The following is a 14170-nucleotide window of genomic DNA, read 5'->3' as shown; positions in this document are numbered from 1 at the left end:
TTCAAGCTTCAACTTTGAGCAAAACAAAAATAAATACACAAAATTCATAAGAAAAATTAAGAAATTGATTTGTATTGCTACTGTTTACCCAAATATGTCTAATTTTTAATCTATATCACTACAAACTTTAACAAATGAACAGCACTTGTGTGAATTACTTTTACTTTTTACTCTTAAAGTACATTTTTAAACTTTACTTTAATACTCTCACTTAAGTAGATTTTTTTCATGTGATACTTTTTACTTTTACTGGAGTAACTCTGTACATCTGTATCTGTACTTTTACTGAAGTAACATAATCGCTTCGTTCTTCATCCACCAGTGCAAACTTTAAAGTGGAAACAACCAAACTGTTCACTCCAAACTGAAAGATGTTTTCTCAAAATGTATTTTCCTCCACAGGGACATAAAGATGACATCTTAAAGTCGCTCCTACACACACCAAACTTTACAATCTGGTACTTAACAAGATTTTAACAAAACGTAAAGAAGGATTTTTTATATTTAATTCCAAGTCTGATTTATTCAAGTTTTAACACAAAAAATTAGGTGAAATTTGTCATTTTTAAGGCAATTTTTCAGTGAGATTCAGTTTATATTTTTAGTATCTATATATATTTTTACTATTTTACACAGGGCTGTCCAAACCACGGCTCGGGGGCCAAATGCAGCCCTCAGATCAATTTTTGTCGGCCCTCGTGTCTCCTCCTAAACTGGCCCAATTGATCAGGAAGTATTTTTACTACAAACTGAAGAGATTCTACCTTTATAACCTGAATAACATCACATTGCATCGCGACACAGACCTAAAAATAATCTTCCAAGTCGTATTAACGGTCCAACGTCTCTGTCAAACCTGTGTTAAATGGTTTCGATATGTGGCCCTCTGCGAAAAAAATTTGGACACCACTTATCTGACATGACAACAAAAACAAGCAAGAACATTTAAACCTGTTTCCATCTATTTTTAAGACTCAGATGTCCCAAAAATTGTCCGTTTTGTCCGTTTTTTCCACATAAAATGCCTTATTGTCATGTAAAAACATAAGTCGCTGAAACTCGTGTAATACATTTGTTCTTACGTGCATGTTACATTCTTATTCACCTGCAGTGTCTCGCCTCAGAGCAGCTCATCTGCCAAAAGCCCTGCACTGCATCTTAATACAGCTTTTGACAGGCCAACGTGGTCTTTAGGCACTATTATTAGGAAGGTTTGATGGAGTAGTTCTTAGAAATTTGAGCTATAAAAATATGCCGTAGCTTTGGGCCTTTATCAAATGAAAGCTTTTTATGATTTGGGCTGAGTTAAAAGCGCAGATTAGAGGATGCTTTGGCTGACGTTTAGGCTGTTGCTGATATGTGAGCAGAGGCTTTGTCAGATGCTTTTTAGATTATTTTTACTCAACACATTTAGTATTTTTAAGCATTTTCTTTAAACGTTTTATTGTTTTATTGTTTCATTAACCTCGCCTTGCGGTCGCTCACCTGCGCACCACTTCCGGTACAAATCTTTCGTAGTTTTCTTGGCTGTTTTTGGATAAAGAACGCAAAGATAATGGTAAAAAAATGAGTATGTTGTGAACTTGGAGCACAACAGAAGCATCGAGCACCACACATCCAGACTTTGACGAGGCCAGAGGGCTGTGGGAGCTTGTCAGAAGTGAACTATCAGAGTTTTTGTTGTACAGTGAATGGAGAGAGAGAGAGAGAGGGATGACGGCGTTACGGGCTTGAGCCAAACCGAACGCTCGGTCTTTGTCCGCAGAGACTGACCACATCGCCGTGCCAACACCACTACTGCAGTAACCTTGGCTGTTCTGACCTCTGCTATAGTAATCCCTTTATTTTGACTGAGTTCTTGAGCGTACCTCTGTAAAAAAGTGCACCTTTCTACTGAGTGTTACCCAGAATGCCCTTTGAGATGTTGACCAATCATAAAACAGTTTTTTTTAATAGAAATTACTGTTATTCTGCGACTTTTTCTGTTCCGATACCGATGTCGATACTTTGGCTTCTATACCTGGTTTCAACTGATACTATGGCAGAGACTGACAATATTATTTATTTCAAACACTTTAAGGTAAAAATGATCCAAATGTGTTTTCTAACTGTTATTTATCATGTAAAATAACAACTTAAAAATACAAGATTAATATTATGAGATGTTCTGGTCAAACTTGTCCAGTAAATCGTCTTTTTACACCTCGGAAACCGATCCACCGACATTTGTGCCGATATCCTTTACTAGAATCGTATCAGTGCCTCTCTACTTCATATGACATGACATGCAGTGAACAGTAAGTTACACATGTTTATTATACGTATACATATGTACGGGCCACACATATCAGGCCAGGATTGTTATGTCATATGCGATAGTTACTGGCCACTGTAACAGCTGAAGTTCACTCGTAGGTTAGCTTCATGTAAACAGACACAGGCACATTACTGAGCACATCCCCACTTCTACACCGCCTCTTCTACATCTCCTCCTTTACACCTCCTCTTCTACATCTATAGACACATTATAGAGCTCATCTCCTCCTCTACACCTCCTCCTGTACACCTACAGACACAGACATATTACAGAGCACATCACATCCTCTACACCTTTTCTACCCCTTCTCCTCTACACCTACAGACATAGACACATTATAGAGCACACCTCCCCTTCTACACCTCCTCCTCTGCACCTACAGACACAGACAGATTATAGACCACACTTCCTCCTCTAGACCTCCTCTACACCTCTACATCTATAGACACAGACAGATTAAAGAGCACACCTCCTCTACACCTCTACATCTATAGACGCAGACACATTATAAAGCACACCTCCTCCTCCTCCTTCTCCTCCTCCTCCTCCATACCTATATCTGCCTCTCTCCACAGGCCCTGCCCACTGTAAACTGAACTACAGTAGCCTGTCCGCCCTGTGCCCTGGCTGTCAGCTTTCCAGGCAGGCTGTGTTGACGAGGGGAGGCCACTAGGGCTGTCTGTCAGGGGTTATTCTTGGGGCGGAGACAGTTCAGCCCATTCGCTGACACTGGCTGCGTGCGGAGGGGGCCGGAGGGGCGGGCGCTCGGCGGAGTACACAGTGTGTGTATGGGAGGGTGGACGCTTGTGCATTTGGCGGGGAGCTACCAGAGGTTAGCCTCGCCAGATGACAGGTACGAGAGAGGAGGAGAGAGAGGCTCGGGAGGCAAAGGCAGAGATACACAGGGCCTGTCCGGCTGTCTCTGCACACAAACACACAGACGGCCAGATGAAGGGCGGAGGAGAGGGCTCGCACCTCCACAACACAGCTGGGAATATCAACCACTATCACAGGAGGGAACAGAGATCTGAGAGCAGAGCAGGCAGGAGATTCACTGTGGTGACTCAGTCTAAAGGAAAACCAGAGTGTATACAGGCTGCATACAAGAGGAGATTTAGTGTAATATGTCGAGTCATCACCTCAGACTAAAGGACCATGAGAGGCTGTTTCAGACACTGTTAAGAAAGAGGAAGCTGGTGGACAGGCAAAGTGCCAGAGTTTATACGGTCTCCAGAGTCTCACAGGAAGGGCAGTGCAGAGCTGGGGTCACAGAGGTAAAGGTAAGGTTAGTTAAAAATAGTTCAATGATTTTACCAGAAGCGGATTTGAAAAGTAAATGCAGACAGATACAAGGATTGACGTGATATGTCGGACAAAATGAAAGTCAGATGGATGCGGCGTGTCATGATCACAGCACTAAAGTCATATTTGACTTTAGTCTTAGTCTTTATTCCAAAGACATACACTGATTCAAAAGGGGAAAAGATGAATCTCGATGCCGACTGTGTCCATTTTCAAATTGTACATAATTGTACTGGCCTGTTAATGGGAACCCACATGTTAAAGTGGGACTGGGCCTCACACTGACTGAATGTCATTTACATAATGACTGAAAGAGGCTTCAAATGTTGGTGTTGTTAAAGTTTTGCTTTGTGCCGTTCTTGACATTCAGTCACACAGCATCAGTGCATTTAAATATAATCACTAATGATATATTCTCTTCTTTTACCTTAGACCTCAATTATCATCTGGAGTTTCTAACTCTTAGATTAGATGAATGCCAATTGACTCATTTCTGTTTCCGATAATAGAAGCAGCATCCTGACGCCACAAATGAGATAGAGTTCAGGCATTAGCATTGTGTTAATTTGACCCTTGGTGCGTTTGTGCAATCAGATCTGAAGCCAAAGCACTTAGCCTATGCTAAGGATTAATGACGGCCATCTAAAACAATTTGGGAGCCAATCAGTTGAAGTGAGGAGGCTAAATCTAATATGATAATTTATCTGCACGGCAGTGTCTTGCCTGGCAGGGAGGAGTATGCTAATTGTGCGACCCTTACCTAGTGTCTGGATGCACACAGCTGGGTGTGCGCACTCACTCGCCTATGGGGAACTTTGAGGGACTTTAGAGTTTGCTGAAGCGACTTCTCCTTGGAGGGTGATGGGAAGTGAACCCCGGCACCTCACACTGCGCTCAGCCCTGCTCCCCACAACCCCTCCACAACCCCTCCAATTCAATTTCCATAATGTGCCTACCACCAATGACATGACAGCACGCCGCAAATAAGTGTCTATATTAGTATCAGATGGAGATGTGGAGGATAGGGCTTTAAAGTGGTTGGAGGGCCTCCCCAAGGGAGCGTTTCTACCAGTATAGAACATCAGTTACACAGTTACAACAATAGACTCTAATTGATTTGTTTAATTAGCTCCAGATAAAACTACTACTGCAGCCTGTCATGTTGATTCAGAGGGGGTCTCTGTGTCTCTCTGCAGCCTGCATGGCCTGCGTCAAACCCCATGCCAGTCAGACCTCCATTTAAGTTTAATTATATGTAAATGAAAGTACTGACTCTTTCTTTGGTCATTACTAGAACAAATCTTTGACTTCACCTTGTCCCTCACTGCTCAGCCGGAAATGTGAGCTTCTTATAAATTGTTGTAAAACGTAAAGATGCACTTAATCAGTGCTTTTGATGGAGAGGTAACTCAGTAAAATCCTCTGGCAGCTTTGTATTGTCTGGTCTGAGTGCACTTGGGCCGGTTAGGGGGAAGGGAGGGGCGTGCAGGGGGCTCTGGATCAAGAGGCCTGTATGGGGCTGTGTAAGAGTTTCTATTTAAACTGATGCGGCTCAACAAAAACAGCCCGATCCTTCACACCCCTCTCTCCGTCTTCTATGCTCTGTGGTTTACTATGTCCCTAAACTTCTCCTATACACTGGGAGCTCCATAAGAGCAGGGGAGTGATTACAACTTCCTTGAGTGTGAATGGTGCAGATGTCGGGCCGGCCTCACTCTGCAGAACAATGACCTCAAAGGCGTCTTGGACACAATGGGCTTTTCTCCGCGGCCCTGGCGATGTGTCTCTATGGCAGCTTGCAGCGCGGGGATGCGAAGCAGGTGGCACACAGGGGACAGACAGGCTCTTTTTAAGTTGGCCTGAGTGAAAAGCACGGGCGCTACATGTGTGCAGGAGATTGCTTCTGTGGTCAGGCCCGGCATTAGCGTCTGGAGGTGTCATTTAGCGGTGGATTAGCCAGCCTGGCCCGTTCACTGGGGATTTTCTCTCCATTGATGGGGCACACAGAGAGGAGGCCGGATTGATGCTCGGAGGCGTCAGGCTCTGATCTGCCCCAGCGCGGTTAAAGATTGAGAGCTCTTTCACTCTTGAAGAAGGAAGTTACAAAGTCCCCCTCACAACACCTCTGACAAAGCCTCTTCACAAGCCTATATCCACACAAACGCCACGCTGCAAATATGCAACTGCCTAAAGTGAAAGTGAAAGAAATGCTGAAGGAGCTGGAGGTGAAATACAGGCACAGAGAGAATTTAAAACAACTATTTCTCAACTAAAGTTACAAGGAGAATGAAGCCTAAACTATTTGACTATTTCTATTTGTACCACACTTACATCAAAGTTGTGTTTTATTTCTTTGACACTGAAATGGTCTTGTATCTTATAAGAAAAACCTAAAACAGAGGTGTCAAACTCATTTTCACAGAGGGCAACATCAACAAAATGGTTGTCCTCAAAGGGCCAGATGTAACTGTAAGATAAATGTCACTAAATGTAAAGTAAAATGAATGCAACTACTTTTTAATCTTATTCATTCACCGTTTCTATATTTATTACTTATTCAAGTTACAAATATTGCATATGGACTTGCACAGATATGAAAAAATGGCTGTGTAACTGTGTAATTTGTGATGGACTGATATTTTAAGACAGTCATACTTTTAATTTACTTTGTCGTGGGCCACATAAAATGACGGGGCGGGCCCCATTTGGCCCATGGGCCTTGAGTTTAACACATGTGTCGTAAAGGGATCTCAAGGTAACACAGTCATTGTACCTGTCTCAAACCTGGATAAATGTTTTGGGTTTTTTTTTTTTACTACTACTTTCTGCATTTTATATACACACAGAAGAAATCCAATATATGACGTAAGATATATGGAATTATGTCAGGAAAAAAGTTAAATAACTCTACGACTACTAAATATTTTTACAAAGCAAAAGGTGGACACTTTGAGGATTTTAGTATAAAATAGGAACATATTTAGTACAATTTTCATCTATTTTATATTTTTTGCATATATGTGATGTGTTTTGTATGCATATAAAATGTAGAAAGTCGTAAAAATAAAGAAACACAACATTAAACGAGAGGTTGCGTTTAAACTTTTGACCGGTCGTGCATATGGAAGGGCATCTGATGTAAAACTATTGCTAAAGCTACATTTATTACAGTGATGCAGATCGACTGTGGCTGCAAACGTAAAGCTTCTACTACAAAACTCAAACGTATTTTTTCACAATCATTACTGTATTTTCCCACCACTCCTTCCAACACTAAATATACTGTGTAGTTATTTGCAGAGCTGCTTTTCCTGGCACCTTTTCTTATGCATATTTGCAGATTTAATTTCGCCAGCGTGAGCATCCCACCGTGTGTGTACCACCACAGTCCATCTCTCCCCTGCTCCCTCTCTCTGTGGAGCTGCCTATAATTTGCTCTGCACTTCCACCAGCCGTGTGGCACTTGGTTACATTGGTTTTAGCCCGGGCCCAAGCCGAGCGAGCGGTGGGGACCAAATGAGGAAGAGTCACCTGGCGTCTCCTTCCAAGGTCTTGCAGAGTTAACATGTAATGAATAAATTAATATCTAATGAAGAAAGAGGAGGGGGGGGAGCGGTGTGGAGCTCTCCCTGCACTGCTGCCATCGGGGGCACGAGGCAGGAGAGTTAGAAATCTGTGGAGGATGCTGCGATTTTACAAACAACATCAAAAGCCGGGAAAGATTGGTGCTAAATAGTGTGCATGGCGTCCTGCTGGGAGCGTTTGAGCACAAGTTAATGTCATCTGTACTTTGCCTCTTTCTTCTCCTCTCTCTCATTTGTCTTCTCATTTAGTGCTATTCATCGCGGAGCCGTGCCTTCATCAGTGCTGCCTGATTAAAGAAATACGGCTTTTGTAGAGGCGTTTTATGCAGGTGATTGTTATGATCATTTTTAGGCGTCTTTGTTTTTTTAGATGAACCTTGATTTGAGTCATTTCTGCTTCAGCTGCAGATTTTTTCCAGGGATTTTTTTTTTTCAGAAGTCAGCAGTTTTGTGATACAGCAGCTAAAATACTGAGATGAACCACTTCTGTCTACAGTTTTGGAACATTAAAACACATAATATGTACTTTAAAGGAGGAAAAATAGCGGTTTAGTCGCGTTAAACTAATAAACCAAGTCAGTTTGACCAAAGAGCCTGTAGTGCATCCGACATCAGAGTAAGACCATAGCATATATATTGAATTCCACTGCAAAATAAATATATAAATGACAAAAAAAAAATTAATGAAATTAAAAAAATATTGTAATAATTAATTTCTTTCACTTTCCACACAGATAAAATAAATATATTTGAAGAGTTCATTGGCAAAAACAGGTAAAACGCCCATTGGAAACATTATATTTGTCTGAAATCAAATCCTTATTCCAACTTTCCTTGATAAAAACCGCTAAACTTTATCATCTTATGGCTTCTAGAAAATGGGAACAAAAAGAAAAAACACCTTTGGACAATTTTTCAAACTGCAGATATGTGTTTTTTTGCGTTTGAACTGTGATTTTGCACGGTTGAAATGATAAAAAAAACAAATCAAAACACTCACAAACAGATACGAAACTGCAGAAGACCTCGACCACCACTTGAAACGTCCCACGCGCCACCTGGTCCTCGCACCCCAGTTTGAAAACCCCTGCGTTTGTTTCCTTACAGGCCCATACTCCGCTCATAGGACTGTTTACGATCGCGTGTTGAAAGTGTCTTTTGTTGGCCCGGCCCCAGCCTCCTCCCTGTGCGTTGCAGACGGCTCTACAGTATGGCGTTGGATGTATTGCTGTGGGAAAACCATATGCCCACAGATTTACCTTTCTGCTATCTTTGTCATTGAGGGCTCGTTATGCGTCATTGGCACACGTGCACGGCGGGTCCTGCTGCGCTGTTGCTAATGCCGCGGCCCCCTTGTGAGAGTACATTATCTCTGAGCCTTCCTATTATTCCAGGACAGTCTTTGACTTCTAATGTGGATATCTGCACCTCCCCGGATACGTACCACCTTTAGAACGTCAACTAACAATCTATTATTCCCATCTCTTGCCATTACGCCGAGCAATTCTTTATTAGTTGGAGATATCTCGTTTGGGTCCTTCATTTACATGTAATTTGCAGAAGTGCGTACAGAATCAAACTATATGCAGTCTTAAACGTTTTATTAGGCACACAGGGAAGCTAATCAACTTGACTTGTTCCTTGTTTTTGGTCAAATATAAGCAAGATGGCTGCCAGAGGTGAGGCAGATAACTCCCAGCTCTGAATTAAATGTATTTTTAGCAGCGTACAAACTCTGCTGTACTTTGATCCATTGCCACACGCGCCGACAGTGTGTGTGGAGCTGCACGTTAGCTCCGCGCTCAAAGGAAACGCCTGAGCTTTCGGTGGCCAAAGTGCAACGTTTAATACAGAAATTGTACAAAGATGAAACGATGAAGAAATGTGAGGTATTCTAATGTGAGCCGACCCTTGTGTGGGATATAAGACGGAGCCGGGAGTCCGTTAATGGGAACATAATGCTCTGGATCTTTGTAATGTGTGCGTGTGGTTATCAATTTAAATAAAAAAAGGAAATTGGCACATTGACCGACAAATCAAATGCACACACACAGTCCTCTATGTAAGTGAGCTTTAAATGCAAAATATATAAGAACATCTACTCTACACACACTCTACACACACACTCTGCATACACTACACACACTCTACAGACACTCTACACACTCTACATACACTACACACACTCTACACACACTCTCTACACACACACTCTACATACACTAAACACACTCTACACACACACTGTACACACACACACACTCTACATACACTAAACACACTCTACACACACACACTCTACATACACTAAACACACTCTACATACACTAAACACACACACACTGTACACACACACTCTACATACACTAAACACATTCTACTCACACACTGTACACACACTAAACACACTCTACACAACCCACATACACTAAACAACTCTACACACACTCTACACACACTCCACACACTCTACACACACACTACACACACTCTACATACACTCTACACACACTCTGCACACTCTACACACATCAAAGTTTGGACACTCCGTCTCACTCAGTGTTTTTTCTCTTTCTTTTCTCCATTTTACACACAGAAGATCAAATATATGAACTAAGACATATAGAATATTGTAGCAAAGAATAAAAAGTTACTTATTTAAATATATATTTTAAATTCAAATCCTCAGAGTAGCTGACGTTTACCTTCGATTTAATTTAATATTATTACATTTTTGAACTGATGTGTGAACAAATATAGGACATTTACACAACAAATGTATTCACATCTTTACTTTTTAACGCAGCAAACACTAAAACTTAAAAAAGTGAATAAACAAAGAGCATCGCATAATAAATAAGAAAATGAAAGACAAACAAAAAAGTAAAGTAAAGTAAAGTAAAGTAAAGTAAAATAAAGGGGCATGGTTGGCTTAAACAGTAAATATAAACAGTAAAATAAATGGTTGCCAGGTGCCAAACCTAAAACAAAATGTTGGAACTTCTTTGATACCTAATCTCTCTACTTTCATAAAGGACATAACCTCTGACTTACTGCGCGCTGGATGGAGAATCTGTTGAGTTCCAGTGTAAAAGGAGATGGCGTCTTGCAACAAAAGAGGTAAATGCCAAAACATGTAGGTAAAAGAGGCAACAGAGCCAAAAAAATATTTAGTAGAGTGATTTCACTTTTCTTTACTATATACTTCCATATATCTTACTCCATATATCTGATGTCTTCAGTATCTGAAATGTTGCTGGTACAATTGCACAAAGCCGTCGTTGCTTCCATGACTTGAAGACAGAGTAAACACGTGCTCATTACTGCCATAAAACTACTGTGCTTTTGGAGCGACGACACCATCCACATGCTTATTTAAACGGTTTGTGTGGCTGTAAAACTCATACAACATGTAATAAAACAAATACACAGCAAACAAAGTGTTCAGACTTCTTTTGTTATTATTTTATTACGTGGCAGCCAAACCTAAAGTGCTTTTTTCCTGTGAACTTAGAGAGCTACTGTATGTAAACTTCACTTAAACCATACACCTTCCAAACCACAAACATGGAAGAAAAATGGGATCAGTGCGTCTGCTGTTGTTGGGCCTAATGTTTATTTCTGTTTTGAATTAATCCGTGTAGAATTTTACTAAAAGAAATAAACTTTACCACTGAATCCATGTAGCAGAAACACTGTACTGAACTATTTATTTTAATCAATTATTTTTCCAGACCAAGGTTTAGTTTGTTTTTAGTTTGATTTTGGCGCCGTCTTCGTACCGGTGGAGCCAGGACGACAGCGCCCTCTGCAGTCCGACTTCTACAGGACAATATCCCAGGTGCGTGAGAGTAAAAAGGCCCCCTCGTCCCGGTTTAAAGTCCCGTTGGCGCGTTTCTGAATTTCTTTTGCCTCTTTAATTCCGCGACAATGTTTATTGTCCTCTGTCTCTGAGATATTTTCTCCGTCTCTATCCACCGGTGAAACGATGTTGTGTTTAAATCAGCTGACTGGACACGTCGCAGTAGCATCACGTGACCACTTTGAGGAAGAGCGCTAGTGAGCAGTCCAATCTGTCAGGGATGAAAACAAACTAAACCTTGATCTGGAAAAAAATCAATTAAAAAACATTAAAAAAAAACATAAAATGGTGACAAAAATGTGCTAACTATAATGCTACAGGTTTAAATGCAAAATCGTATGTGTCTCTGTTTCTCATTTGACGATTTTCCGAGATCTTATTAAATTTCTTTACTATAAAAGTCATCCAACCGCTGCCTATTTCTGTTTCTGTTTTTGTTTTGTGCACAGGTGCGAGCTCCCTGCCTGCGTGCACACATAAATCTGCAGCATTTACTGTCAAGCCTTAAACCATAACCGCAAAACTAACAAAATGTGTCAGCGTGCCCCCTATTCTAGTCATGTTTGCACAATGACATCACTGACCACTGGCTGATTAATTACCCAAACGCTCCATTCTTAGGCAACCCGCTATTGTCAGGTCACGACCTTGAGGACGGAGGAAGCCGAGGAAAGTCCAGGGGGTCATCCTTCGACAGATTTTGTAGAATTTCTGCTCTTGCATCACCTCTGACCGACTTTACGTCCCCTGCGAATAAGGCTTGGTCACCATTTTGTGCTGAGCCGTGAGCGGTCTGGTCCCCCGGTAGCACTTTGGCCCGTGGAGAACAATAAAACAGTGTCAGTTTCTGTAGCAAAATAGAGACAAAGTGAAAGAGGAAACAATTCATTCATAACAGGACACACAGGCTCGGAGGATAACCTTCCTTCAAAGATGCAGGGCTGGGGTATCGCGGTAGTTAAGAGGGGGCGCACTTCAAAAGGCCCTCATACGGAGCTGGTTTTCCTGCTATTCTTGTGTGGGTTTTGGGTGTCTATAAGTAGCCTGCATCCTGTCCCTCTGTGGTCTCAGGTGGATACGTTTTGTTTGTGTAGCTGGGGCCAGGACTTTAATGGCTCGCTGATCCTGCTCTGCTCCTGCTCTGCTCCTGCCAGCACTGATTGGATTCTTAGCATTCGACACATACATCATACAAAAGGAGACGTGTATTACTAGTCATCACGAAGACGCTATTATCCTACAGTAAAAAAACGAGCACCGCTTTGATGTGTAGAAAGCTACTTAGTGCTGATGTGTTCGAATGTGTTTAAATCTGCTTGCAAAATGCACCTTTGACTCGAGAAAAGTTTGAAATCTTTTACATAAACTTCCTCAAAGGGATGTAGCCCTCAAAGACCATATTCAACAGATTTCAAAGTGGTGCGTAGACCCCGTAGCGCCTCCTTCAGATAAGTTCGGGTATGGAAAAAGCAGGTATAACAATATTGTAGCTGCATCGTTTGTATGAGTGTCTTTAACGCACTGTACGAGGTTATAGTAGCTGCGGCGCGATCACGAATCCGACGGAACAATAGTTGCAGATGTCTCGACTTGTAATGGACCCCATATGTGAGACTTGTGGTTGTCTGAAGTCTCTAAACCTCCTTTGTCCTGTGTGTGAGGAGCATATGTCCTCAGCCTGTGTCACTGTATCCCGTTGATCCTCTGGTTCCTCCTGGATAAACACACCTTAAGCACATCCTTCCCTTCTGTCCGCCAGGCCTCGCAAGCTCCTCCTCCTCCTCTCCGTTCCCGTCTCTGTCTGCATGACCCGTAGAAACGCAATGTCCAGGTGACCTTAGCTCCGCCCACAGCACTTCACGGCACACATGGTCTATTGTTGCCAAGGAAAAGTTGATTACCGTGCGTATAATGGTACAGTTGGTCGTCGAGCCACTTAGCGCAGGAAACTGACCAGAGCAGTGTAATTAAGTACAGTATGTGGTTAACCCAGTGGTCTAAGCCCTGGCCCACCTGCACCTTTGTTAGCCACCCACCCTCGGAACCCCGTGGTGCCTAACCAACCAAGCCCCCTCCTCCCAAAACTTCCCCCCCTGTCCTGTTAATAGTTTTATCCCGGTGTCCCTGTGCACTGGTCTGAACTGCGGGTCAGCCTCCACATTAATTACAGCCTCTGGTGATTACGGGGTGAGGGAGAGATGAGCTCAGACCTCAAGTGTGGCGGCTCTGCGCACTGTTGACATAACCGTGTTAGGATCCAGACTAAGTGTCGATGCCATTGTTTCCTCGTGGCCTCTGACCTCCTCCTCCTGACCTGAATCAAGCTGTTCCTGTCTGAAGGAGTTGACTTGTAAAGTACCTCTGTAAGCTACTCTATTTAGGGCGTGTTCGCTATGTACAGTCACATTTGCGCACAGAGTTTATTAAATTAAGATTGGGACTTTATTCTAGAAAGGAAACAGCAAACGCGAGGTGGAATTACAACTTTTAGCTTGCGGTGTACGAGCTCTTCGCTGCCATATCTCGCTGCATGCAGTTTTTGTGCTTGGAGATTTAAGATCATTCCCAATTCTCCACATTTCTGCGGTCTGCAATTTTTGTCACACATTTAAAAATAGTTTAAGACTGAAGAATCCTAAACTTAAACCATGAACTAACTAAATTTAAACCATGACGTAACTGGAACAAGTCTGAACGTGAAGGACCCATGAGGATAGTTTCGCAAAATACGAAAATCTAAACCATAAAAAATGTATATAAATTGTTATATTTTACTCAAGGGGATCAATACCTGATTGCAGTGAGGGCCGTTTTAAAAGTGCTTCCAGCAAAAGCCATCATCATGTTTGCTTCTACATGAATATAAAACATTATATTAGGCCAGATTGGTGCCCCCTCCTTCACCTCTGGACATCCATATAACACCTTGTCTGTACAAAACTGCAGACAAATTGAGACTGTTATTTACTCATACTATGCTAACACGTGCTCACCGGCCCGTCCCCTGATTGTGCCGAGCGCGGTGTGGACAATGTGAGCGCTCAGATAGGCGAACACGCGCAGCACTTTCCATTATGAGATAGTGTGTATTACTGTGTATTACTG

Source organism: Periophthalmus magnuspinnatus, chromosome 21, assembly GCF_009829125.3.
Source record: "Periophthalmus magnuspinnatus isolate fPerMag1 chromosome 21, fPerMag1.2.pri, whole genome shotgun sequence".
In the NCBI taxonomy this organism is placed as follows: Eukaryota; Metazoa; Chordata; class Actinopteri; order Gobiiformes; family Gobiidae; genus Periophthalmus; species Periophthalmus magnuspinnatus.
Note: the sequence above shows the minus strand (reverse complement) of the source record.